The following is a 12148-nucleotide window of genomic DNA, read 5'->3' as shown; positions in this document are numbered from 1 at the left end:
GATCTAAAGGATCTATCTAATCTAATCTACAAAAGGTGACATCATGGTAGCAGAGCTCAACTATGTTTTAGCATGAACATCAAAGATTTTAAGCATGCAGTCCAAATAAATCAGTGTTGACGTAAAGCCCTTAGAAAAACCTTGTTTGCCTTTGAGATAAGATAGATACACGCTATAGCTCCGGTGCCTTCTTCAGTCTCAGACTGGTCCTCATAAAGACGGCAAAGTCACACACATACATAGCATGAACGTGATGAAACATCACAATTATGTGGCAGCATTCACAAACGCATCACAGCCACAAGATTCCACTTTCACATACGTACACGGCAAAGGAAAGGCAGCAGGAAAAAATCATCCAGTATTCAATGACATATATACTATATATGCATCTATTTTCTCTGCCTCCCTCAGTAGGTGTAGATAAATCTGTTGACGGTCTCAGTCTTGGGGACATGTTGGTGGTGCTGGGACTGTGTGAAGGGGAGAATATCGAAAAAAAAAAATTTGACCGGGCTCTGAAGTGACCTCCTGCACACTGTATCTCAGCACTCTAACCAGTGTAAATCCTGTAGTAAATATCATGGAATATCTGACCACCCAATCCTTAGAGCAAAACCTCGAACATGGAGAAAATCAATATTCCATTCAGGGCATTATGTCATCTGGACTAACCAATCCAGTCTATGGTTGTTCGAAGCACAGTGGGTCATAGAGTAGGTAATAGAGTCAGAATCACCAGCGACATGAGTACTTTAGATGGAAACTAGCTCTGTGTGTGTGTGTGTGTGTGTGTGTGTGTGTGTGTGTGTGTGTGTGTGTGTGTGTGTGTGTGTGTGAGAGAGAGAGATAGCAGATACATACAAAGGCATGCATTTACATTTAAATACAATATATGAGGCATTTCATGCCATAAAATTACATCTGAAATAGAAAGAAATAAAAAAACATAGGTACTGAGTCAGGCAAGCTTAATTTTTTTTTTATTCAGCATTGATTTTTGGATATATGTGACCTATTTGACCAACCAATTCTGTCCAAAACCATCCTTGATAAACACAAAAATCTTCTTAGAGTTTGATCTTTCAAGGTTACTCAATGTTGAAGATCATGTGAACAACAGAAAGGTGATAAAATGACATCATATTCATACAGGTGTAGCTTTATGCAATCCCTTGAAATAGCCAATTCCTAAAATTCCTAAAACATGGTTTGGCACCAAATTTTGACCTTGACTTCGAACTAATTTTCTTCAAAATGAAATAAGTATAACCTTGTTTAACCCTCATACATTCCACCAAGTTTGATCCAAATCAGATTTGAAGTCTTTGAATTATTTTGATAGCACAGGGACAGATGCACACACGGGACTGGAAACAATATCCTTGTATGTACTATGTTGCACAGGCCTAAAGTTACTTGAATTCATATCGATTCCATATATGAGGGGCGACTGAGAGGTTTTGAGCCTGGTTCTCCATTACTGCATTCTGAGAAACCATCAGAACTTGAGAATGTGTGAAATTTTGACTCACTGGGTGCAACGTTGAGAAATACTGGTTCCTTAGAATACAAATGATGGAGCACCACGCCCTATATTTTCTGTGTCAGACTCAAAACTTCTCAGGGGCCCCTCATATCTGTTTCATATAGAACAGAATAGAATAATTCTTTATTGTCCACCGATGTGGAAAATTGTCTTTGGCTCACCAGCACAAAAAAGACAAAAAAAAAAAAAAAAAACAGTCATAAAACATTCATACAAACACACGAATAAAACAAAAATAAGATACATAAAATACATGGAAGTAAAAGAAGAAATAGAATAAGACCTAGTAAGATAAATAAAACATACAGTAAGATCTAATAAAATCAAATAAAACAGAAGTAAAGCAGTTCAGGTTTAATTTGTGGAGTGGTCACTTTTTTGAGTTCATTATGGTGACGGCATTTGGTATAAAAGATTTTTGAAAGAACCTTTGGCCAGAGGAGCTCTGTTGCGCCTCCCAGACTTCAAGAGCTCAAACTGACAGGACAGAGGATGAGAGCTGTCTGCCAGGACTCTCTCAGCTTTCCTCCTCATCCTGTCAGTGTAAATGAGTTAAAGATGAACTGTAACAATAACTTAAGTCAAGAGTCTTTATTGACTATATTCATTATGAGACACGAGGAAATGTTTTGTAGCTTCCAGTTTATCTCAACAGACATATGCAGGATTCACTCTGCTCTCTAAGTGCATCAGCAAATATATATGTAAGCAGGATTTTTTATTTTTTGTAAAGGTCCTGCATGCGTCGATGATGGAGACACCCTGTGGTTGGAGATCTGACACGCCTGCCTGAGGGGAGGAGTTCAAACTCATTATGCGCACAGTGTCAGGGCTTGAAAACATAATTTTGCTTGAAGGCAACCAGACCCTGGAGGTGTAGACGTCCTGAAGAGCTGGTAGGGGGAGCCCTCCTGTCTTTATTCTGCTCTCCTGACAGTTTGCTGAAGTCAGTTCTTTTCCTGTGTGGTTTCTGATCTAAACCCCAAGGTGATGGAAGTGCAAAGAACGGAATCAAACTGCCGTGTAGAATATCTTCAGGAGATCCTCTGGGAGTGTGAATTTCCTGAGCTGGTGCAGGACTGAATAGTTACGATGCAATTAATCATTACTATTAATAAACTGTTATTTAATAAAAAGAATTCCTAAAATGATTGTGAAAATAATCAACTTTATAATAATAGCAAAGGTTAATAACTATTTTTTCTTCTTTTATTGCAAGATAAAATATTTTTCTTCTTATAAAATCCTATTGCTTAGTTTACATCCTGTGAACATCGTGCACGTTGTTGAATGACGGAGAGGAATTTACTGATGGCGGGCGATTAAAGTAAAATGTGGTGTCATCTCTTTACTTCCAACCAGAGGAGGAAAATATTGTGCTGTGTATCTTATAAATGTCCATCAACGTTATCAATGTCTGATGGACAGACTAACATCTAAAGAGAAGCAATGCAGGAAATAGTCACCGAGCTCCCGTTACGCAAAACGAGGTATGCAGCATCGCCTAACTAACTTGTGCCAGAGGGGGAAAAAGTCCTACCACAGATGCGTTAAAACCTCACACTAAACCAGCTGATTCTAATTAGTTCAACTCTTCCTTCTATCAGCTGAAGCCAGTTAAGGCTCCCTGACACTTGCACAACTTTGATCCGCACACTTTGCCGTACACGAGAGGAAACTAGTCTCAAACTCGTTGTAAACTGTTGAAAACTGTGCGCGGCTTTGTGCATGTACGCAAAGAAAATTTTGAAATGTTCAAAATCTCCATCATGCATTAATTACGTGAACTTCAAATTAACATTATACAAACAAGTCAAAAACACTGCGTGAGTGAGAGTGATTGCGTCAGCGCACCACATCAGAGCACAGCTTGTCTGAACGATTATAATGAGTTCTTAAATCGATCATACACATACTTTTACAGTTGACCACAAGAAGGAATGAACATACAACTGTTTTACCAAGCCATTACAATATAAACATTAAAAATAATTACCTTTTTAGATGGCTCAAAATGCATTCTCCACCTTGTTCAGCATGTGCACGCATGAGAGAGAAAAGCTCCAAGTGGAACAGCCCTCTGTGATTCCGGAATTGATTAGAGATGTTTTCAACAGCCAACTCCGACAGAAAATGATTAATGTGTCATGAAATAATTATTTTATACAGCATTTGCAGTGTCCAGTGCATAATGCATGGCAGCGGTGGAACAAAGCATGGCGTCCAGCTGGGAACACAGCAGGTGGGATCATCACGACAATGTGCGTGTAAGTGTGTGGATCAAAGTCATGCAAGTGTCAGGGCACCTTTAGTTGGGGCTTTGGTTGGCATGAGGTTGGAGAACATGTGATACAAGCTGCTGATGGGCAAAGTCCCCAGTGGTGCATTTTTGTGTTGAAGTGACCAACACCTGTGCAAAGTCCACTGAGTGTCACCCACTCCTGAAGCAGATCTGAGCTGGCTGGGGCCTGGGTGTGTGGGCTGAGCGTCAGTTACTCTGGTCTTCTTCAAGCATTCGTCCTCTCATTAAACAGGTTGAAGTTAGAGTGGCAGAGGGCAGCAGCGTGGCAGGAAAGGGGTGCCAACCCGGAGCGTCACAGGTATTCACAGCTACGGCATATGGGATGGTGTCACCCGGCTGCAGCTGGGGGTAGAAGGACTCATCAAGGCCAAACATAATGTCACTCAAGACTGCTGCAGTCCCATGAAGTCAGTGCCGTCATACTTCAAGAGACAAAGGCAAAAGCAATACGTGGTTGTGGAGTTCTTCCTCTCAGTGCACAGGCCTCGTAACGCCACGATACACGCTACGGAAGTTACCGTATTTAAGTAATCTACATAATCAAGCCCTATTTCACACAGCCTCACATGGAACTCTATTAACCAATATTTAATTTGTTTCAAACCCGATCAGGAACGAAAATTTCCAGCTGGAAATTCTGACACAAAGCCAGAAACGTTGAATAATGATTCCAAATGAACCAACTAAAAAAAAATAAAAATAAAAAGTGTGGTTTAAAACTCTGCTATGGTTATTTAGTTTATTTTGTGCAACATTTCTCAATTTCATAGAAATAAGTTTCTCTATAACGGCATGTATTCAATACATGTTCAGTGTAAAAAGGTAAGTGATGAGATGTAGAGTACAAAGTTTGCACTACTAAACAATACTGCATCTCACACACACACACACACACACACACACACACACACACACACACACACACACACACACACACACACACACACACACACACACACACACACACACAAAGGAAGTTTTAAAGCAGTGCCGTCACTCCCCTTTTCCTTGGAAACCTGCCTCACAGACGTATTTGGCTCGGAAAATTTGACTTTGGGAAATGCTGCTTTATTTTAGTTTGGGGAAAAAATGCTGTCACTTAGCTGTTTGGTTTATGTGTGTAGCATGTTTGTGTGTGTGTGTGTGTGTGTGTGTGTGTGTGTGTGTCAGACAGAGGAAGGACGACAGGAAGTACAGTTTACTCGTTAGTGACAGAATACGCACGGTGTGTTTGTGTGTTGTGGTAATTATCATGACATATGTGAACACGCGTTGAAACACCACGAAGTGTGTTTGTGTGCATGTTTGTGTGTACGTTTGTGTGTACAAACGGCCTTTCAGATTTGTGTGGAACAGACTCACTGTGGGTGGAGTTTGGTCTCAGACTAAATAAAATTAGTTTATGAGCCAATGCACATACTTAAACACAAAAACACACATGCACATACAGTGCCCTCCAAAAGTATTGGAACACAATATTTCACACATTGTAATTTGTTTATTCCATTTCAAATGTAAAAAAATACAAAAAGTACAAGAAAGTTTCTAAAATTATCTTCCATAAACTCAAACTCAAAGCAAATCTCTACAACTTGATATAAATTGATTAAAAATATAAAAGCCAGGTTGATGCGTTGCATAAGTAATCAGCCCCTTTGGTATAATACCTGTAAATAGTCAGTTTTATTGCCAGTGTTCTTCAGACAAGTCAGGGGATGGATACATGAACATCTCCAAGTCACTGAATATGTCTTGGATTTTATATACATTCAACAAAAATATAAACGCAACACTTTTGGTTTTGCTCCCATTTTGTATGAGATGAACTCAAAGATCTAAAACTTTTTCCACATACACAATATCACCATTTCCCTCAAACATTGTTCACAAACCAGTCTAAATCTGTGATAGTGAGCACTTCTCCTTTGCCGAGATAATCCATCCCACCTCACAGGTGTGCCATATCAAGATGCTGATTAGACACCATGATTAGTGCACAGGTGTGCCTTAGACTGTCCACAATAAAAGGCCACTCTGAAAGGTGCAGTTTTATCACACAGCACAATGCCACAGATGTTGCAAGATTTGAGGGAGCATGCAATTGGCATGCTGACAGCAGGAATGTCAAACAGAGCTGTTGCTCGTGTATTGAATGTTCATTTCTCTACCATAAGCCGTCTCCAAAGGCGTTTCAGAGAATTTGGCAGTACATCCAACCAGCCTCACAACCGCAGACCACGTGTAACCACACCAGCCCAGGACCTCCACATCCAGCATGTTCACCTCCAAGATTGTCTGAGACCAGCCACTCGGACAGCTGCTGAAACAATCGGTTTGCATAACCAAAGAATTTCTGCACAAACTGTCAGAAACCATCTCAAGGAAGCTCATCTGCATGCTCGTCGTCCTCATCGGGGTCTCGACCTGATTCCAGTTCGTCGTCGTAACCGACTTGAGTGGGCAAATGCTCACATTCGCTGGCGTTTGGCACGTTGGAGAGGTGTTCTCTTCACGGATGAGTCCCGGTTCACACTGTTCAGGGCAGATGGCAGACAGCGTGTGTGGCGTTGTGTGGGTGAGCGGTTTTCTGATGTCAATGTTGTGGATCGAGTGGCCCATGGTGGCGGTGGGGTTATGGTATAGGCAGGCGTCTGTTATGGACAAAGAACACAGGTGCATTTTATTGATGGCATTTTGAATGCACAGAGATACCGTGACGAGATCCTGAGGCCCATTGTTGTGCCATACATCCAAGAACATCACCTCATGTTGCAGCAGGATAATGCACGGCCCCATGTTGCAAGGATCTGTACACAATTCTTGGAAGCTGAAAATGTCCCAGTTCTTGCATGGCCGGCATACTCACTGGACATGTCACCCATTGAGCATGTTTGGGATGCTCTGGACCGGCGTATATGACAGCGTGTACCAGTTCCTGCTAATGTCCAGCAACTTCGCACAGCCATTGAAGAGGAGTGGACCAACATTCCACAGGCCACAATTGACAACCTGATCAACTCTATGCGAAGGAGATGTGTTGCACTGCATGAGGCAAATGGTGGTCACACCAGATACTGACTGGTATCCCCCCCCAATAAAACAAAACTGCACCTTTCAGAGTGGCCTTTTATTGTGGGCAGTCTAAGGCACATCTGTGCACTAATCATGGTGTCTAATCAGCATCTTGATATGGCACACCTGTGAGGTGGGATGGATTATCTCAGCAAAGGAGAAGAGCTCACTATCACAGATTTAGACTGGTTTGTGAACAATATTTGAGATCTTTCAGTTCATGTCATACAAAATGGGAGCAAAACCAAAAGTGTTGCGTTTATATTTTTGTTGAGTGTACATCGGTTATGAAGAAATACAAACAATATGGCACTCTATGGTAAATCTGTGTGGAGTAGAGTGAGGAAAGCCACCAAGACACCCAGACAACCTAGAAGAAGATATAGGCTCTGTGGCTGTGGTTGGAGAAATTGTGCTTAGTGCTTGTTTTTGCATTTCGTATCCCCAGTTACACAGCTTCCTGATGAAGTGGTACAGAGGAGGATTTTCTTTCATCAAAACACACCAGACTTGCATCTCAGATGTACCTTCTGGCAAATTGTAGCTGAACTTTCAGGTCTTCTTTTTAAGAAAATCCTCCCAGAAAAATTCAAAGTAGATAGTGAACATGAATGAAAATGGCAGCTTTGTCCAAGTGGCCATAGTGTTGTCTAAAGACAGACTAATTATGTGTCCAAATCATTTTAATGAAAGTATACCACTGCAAAATACAAATTTATGTGGCATACGAGGATATGCGCATATGAGTCACCTGTAAAAAAAATCCAGTCAAACAGTCAAAGGAAGTCGGTGGAACACACACACACACACACACACACACACACACACACACACACACACACACACACACACACACACACACACACACACACACACACACACACACACACACACTCATCTTCAACCACTTAGTCCAATCAAGGGTCACGGGGGGCTGGAGCCTATCCCAGCAGTCATAGAGCACGAGGCGGGGTACACCCAGGACAGGACGCCAGTTTGTCGCAGATGGTGGAATAGTTTGTTCTAATTGTCTCTGTACTATGCACAAAAAGGGGTCCCTTCACACATAACACGAAAGATGTAGAAACCGGAAGAAAATCCGTGAACCAAACATGAAATGGGGAACCACGAAACATTCCACCTGCTGTCATGAGGGATGCACGTTCGGACAGGCGTGCACAAACACAGTGTGAGCAGCTGGAACATGTTGCACCATGTTGCGCCTCTGTTGTGGAGAAAAAAATTAATAAAACCATACACCATTAAAAAACACCACATTTTCTTGAATCCCTCTTATTGAGCAGACAATACAAGTATGAACCGTCTGTTCCTCTGTAGATGACCCATGTTCACAGACGTACAGCCATGAAATGACATGAATGAAGCAGTGCGCTCTTATGTCTGGTCTGACACGCGTGTCCTAGGGCTGCATGGTGCAGGACAGACACAGAGTCATGAGCAACAGAGTTCACATTAAATAAAAAATAAAGGGCACTCGCCGAATTCGAACCTGCAATTTACAAGAGCTCTGATTAACAGACGGAAACCTTACCACTGCGCTACCATCGCTGTCTTATAACAGGAGTGTAAAATGCCTAAAAAAGTTACAGCATATTTTTGATGATACATGACTGAAAGTACCGTATTTGTTGTGAGCGCTCAGATGTGGCTGGCCGCTCCCCATCTGTACACACAAATCAGCAGTTCATGCAAGTGTGCTTCCCCCGGCACCGTGGTGCAACACCAGGGGAGGCGCAACACACACGTGATACACACGCATGCACAGCACTATGTTGAGGGGGGAGCTGACACTCTGGCACACCACATGAGTGTTGCTTTGCAATGCCAAACTCATGGGGGCACGTAGACAAATTTCACATCCAGCTCGAAAGTGATCGTCTGCTCACTATTTTCGTGCTGACAGCGCGAATGTGCACACATTTTCTAAGTGTCAATTGAGTGTTGTTGGCTGTTTGTGTGTGGCACCTGGAATTTGGCTGACACCTGCTGCGAGAGGGATCGAATGGGCTCTCACAGGGCACTCTCTGTCTTTCAGCCGCTGGTGTGTGCAAATAATTGTAGTGACAGGTGTATGAGGCAATGCAGGTGGCTCTGATTTTTCATGACTGGCATGCAATTCTTCCTTAGTGCGCTTTTCAACTTCAATCGTGTTATGTGTGAAGGGGCTCTAAAGTTTGGGTAGCAGGTTCCTAACTGATGTTAGTACCTCTTGAGTATTCAGATGCAGGGTGACTTTAACCTTCATCCTCAGATGATACGGACCTCTGAGCTGTTTTAACTGTTGTTGATTTTGGCTGATACCCTGGGAACACTTCTGTTTCTTACAGTGTTCCATCAGAGCTTGTCTTGAAAATAGAGACACACACACACACACACACACACACACACACACACACACACACACACACACACACACACACACACACACACACACACACACACACACACACACACACACACACACACACACACACACACACACACACACACACACACACACTATTTTGGGATCTTAGTGTGTGTTTGAATGTGTCAGTAAGAGCAGCCTGTGTGTTTCTTCCTGACAGAACTGTGACAAAGATCAACACAGAAGATCTGACTGTGGTTTTATGAAGCTGATAATGATATTGGACACAGAGGGAAACCACAACAACAGGACAGCCAGGCTTCCTCTAATAAGGGCCCGTCTGCACACTAATACACATAATCCTGACATCATGGCGGCTAATGGAAATACATAAGGTTAATCAAACCCAGATGTAGACGGGTGACAGGGCTGCTGCTGGTCCCACATGGTCCACCATACCACCAGTTTTAACTGAAGTATTTCGTCATTGTCAGAAGCGTATCAGTGTGCACTGAAAGTGCTGAACATTCATTTGTCTCAGCAGTGACAACCATATCTCCAGGTCTTCTGCCTTTGAAATAGAGAGACACCTGGGAAGCGCTTATGGTGTTATGAGGTCAGTGGTGAAGCCAATATCCTTGCAGGAAAATGAAAACTGCTCCACTGAGGTGGTGATGATCAGAGCTGGAGACAGAGGTGGTCTGTGTAGCTCTACACATGAGCCAGAACTCCTGTTAAATACTTTTCAGTGGAACTGGCTGTGAATAAACCTTCACATGAAGATATAACAGTCATGAAAATGGTTAAATTTTGTTGCATGAACCAGCAGTGTTTTTGAGCTGCTGGCTCGTTTCAGCCTTAACGAGCATTAAAGCTGTATGGCCTTTGGTTTTTTTTGAAGATTTGAGTCATAAAAAGAATTTTCTTTGACACCGTTATAATTTTATTCCTCATCATGATCAAAATTTACGCTGTCTGGAAACAATTTAGAATTTCGACCCCTGAAGGGGAGAAATTCAAGTAATCAGACACCAAGACCAACATTTAGTAGGGATCACGTGGGGCTTCCCCCAATCTGTGCAAAGAATGCCGGAAAGGACACAGCAACTGCCAATTAGAGTTATGAAAGGCAGTGTGACATCAGCTAACTGCTCGCTTAAAACAAAATAAACCAAGATGGCATAAAATGCTCAGAAACACATTATTTCTGTGTAAATCTAGAGTGAAATAAACACTTTTAAATCTAAAAATGCTATTCTTGAAACCAGATAACACCTCTGAAGTGATTTGCAAGACATCTTATGGCTATTTGCATGCATGCTGAGGGAACATGCATCACACAAGGTCATAGGCAATCTCTAGACCTCATGCATGTGCACAGGCACTTCCTCCTGTTGATGGTGTTAATTGAAAAATAAAATATTTGGTATGGAATTCCCCCCATTAAAGTGAACAGTAATTTTGCAACACATTACTGCTCAATGCTGTCCGGGAGGACCAATGCTGTAATATTCCACATGAGAACATTATCGCCTTTTCGCCTGTTTTTGTGTGATTTCGTGGCTCCGCCACCTCTCCACCAATCGTACATCAGGGAGATGCTACGCTTAGCATTTAGATGTGATTAATAATATGATATTGCTAATATGATCAAAATTCATGTGGTCTGGAAACTATTTTGAATTCCAACCCCTGAGGGGGAGAAATTCAAGGGATCAGATGCTATGGCCAACATTTGATGAGTTTAGAAGTGATTTACAAGAAATCTCATGGATGCTAATGTAGGATGGGTCACATATAATCTCAAAACATCACATGTGCACATGCACTTCCTCTAGTTAGTGTGCATGAAGACGATGAAGGAAAAGACAATATTCACTGTGAAATTCCTCCCAAGATAAATATGTTTGTTTCATTCAAGCGAGCTGTAATTTTGCAACATGTTACAAAAATAAACCTACATTACAATGTTTGGATTTCAGTAGAAACTAAATTTTGTCAGTTTTGTGAAATTTCAAAGGCCGTACAGCTTTAATTAAACACAGCAACAGATTTGTTAAACACAAAAACTGTAAAAATCATTCATGAAGTTTTTCTACTCAGATTTTACCTTCAAAGGAGCAGATTTGAAAATGAAAATAGTTCATCTTAAACTCTTGCTCAGTAAGATCATTATTAAAGAGGTTTTTACCAAACACAGTCAGACAGACAGTGACAGTGAGGAAATGCAGCATCATTTGTTTGCGACAGCATTGCCTCACTCACTTTATCAGCCCTTTATTAAAAAGGGGCATAATGGTGATGTTTATGGTAATGACCATTTTCATTGGACGGCTCTATGCAAAACAGCTGGTAATACCATAAACAGCCGGCACGCTGCTTCTTATCAAACCATATGTTTGTCAGAGCGTGCAGTGTGCCCCTTTATTCCCCATCACTGCACGGATTGTCTCTCTCTGCATCCCTCTGTGTCACTCGCCCTGCATTTCTTGGTAACCAAATAAGGAGTTTGGAAAATCCTCGGGAGTCCCTCGTACACTCACGCAGTCACCGTGGGAGTCTCATATGTGTTTTCAATCACATTTACAAGCTCCTAAAACAGAGCGCCCACATGAAGCGCACTGTGTGTCTCATCATAACATGAACTTTCCACAAACTGATTCTGAAGATTATTCGCATTCTCACTCACATCCTTTTTTGGTCGCTTTTTTGGCGACACATCGGTTTTCACAGCGTAAAAGAAAGAGAACACCGTTTGACTAGTACGGCACTCAGAGTGCATACCTCCACTAAATAGTCCCCCTGACCAGAGAAAATGCTCCGGATTTAAAACTTTAAATCCAGATAGCACAGATAA

The 12148-nt window shown here is 41.9% G+C and overlaps 1 protein-coding gene across 3 annotated transcripts in view; it reads right to left on the bottom strand.

Moving 5' to 3' along the window:
• slc8a1b (solute carrier family 8 member 1b) overlaps positions 1–12148 on the bottom strand; it is a 363534-nt gene that overhangs the window by 109287 nt on the left and 242099 nt on the right. The window lies entirely within an intron of this gene.

Source organism: Thalassophryne amazonica, chromosome 13 (assembly GCF_902500255.1).
Source record: "Thalassophryne amazonica chromosome 13, fThaAma1.1, whole genome shotgun sequence".
Classification (NCBI taxonomy): domain Eukaryota; kingdom Metazoa; phylum Chordata; class Actinopteri; order Batrachoidiformes; family Batrachoididae; genus Thalassophryne; species Thalassophryne amazonica.
This window is presented reverse-complemented; position numbering and strand designations above follow the sequence as displayed.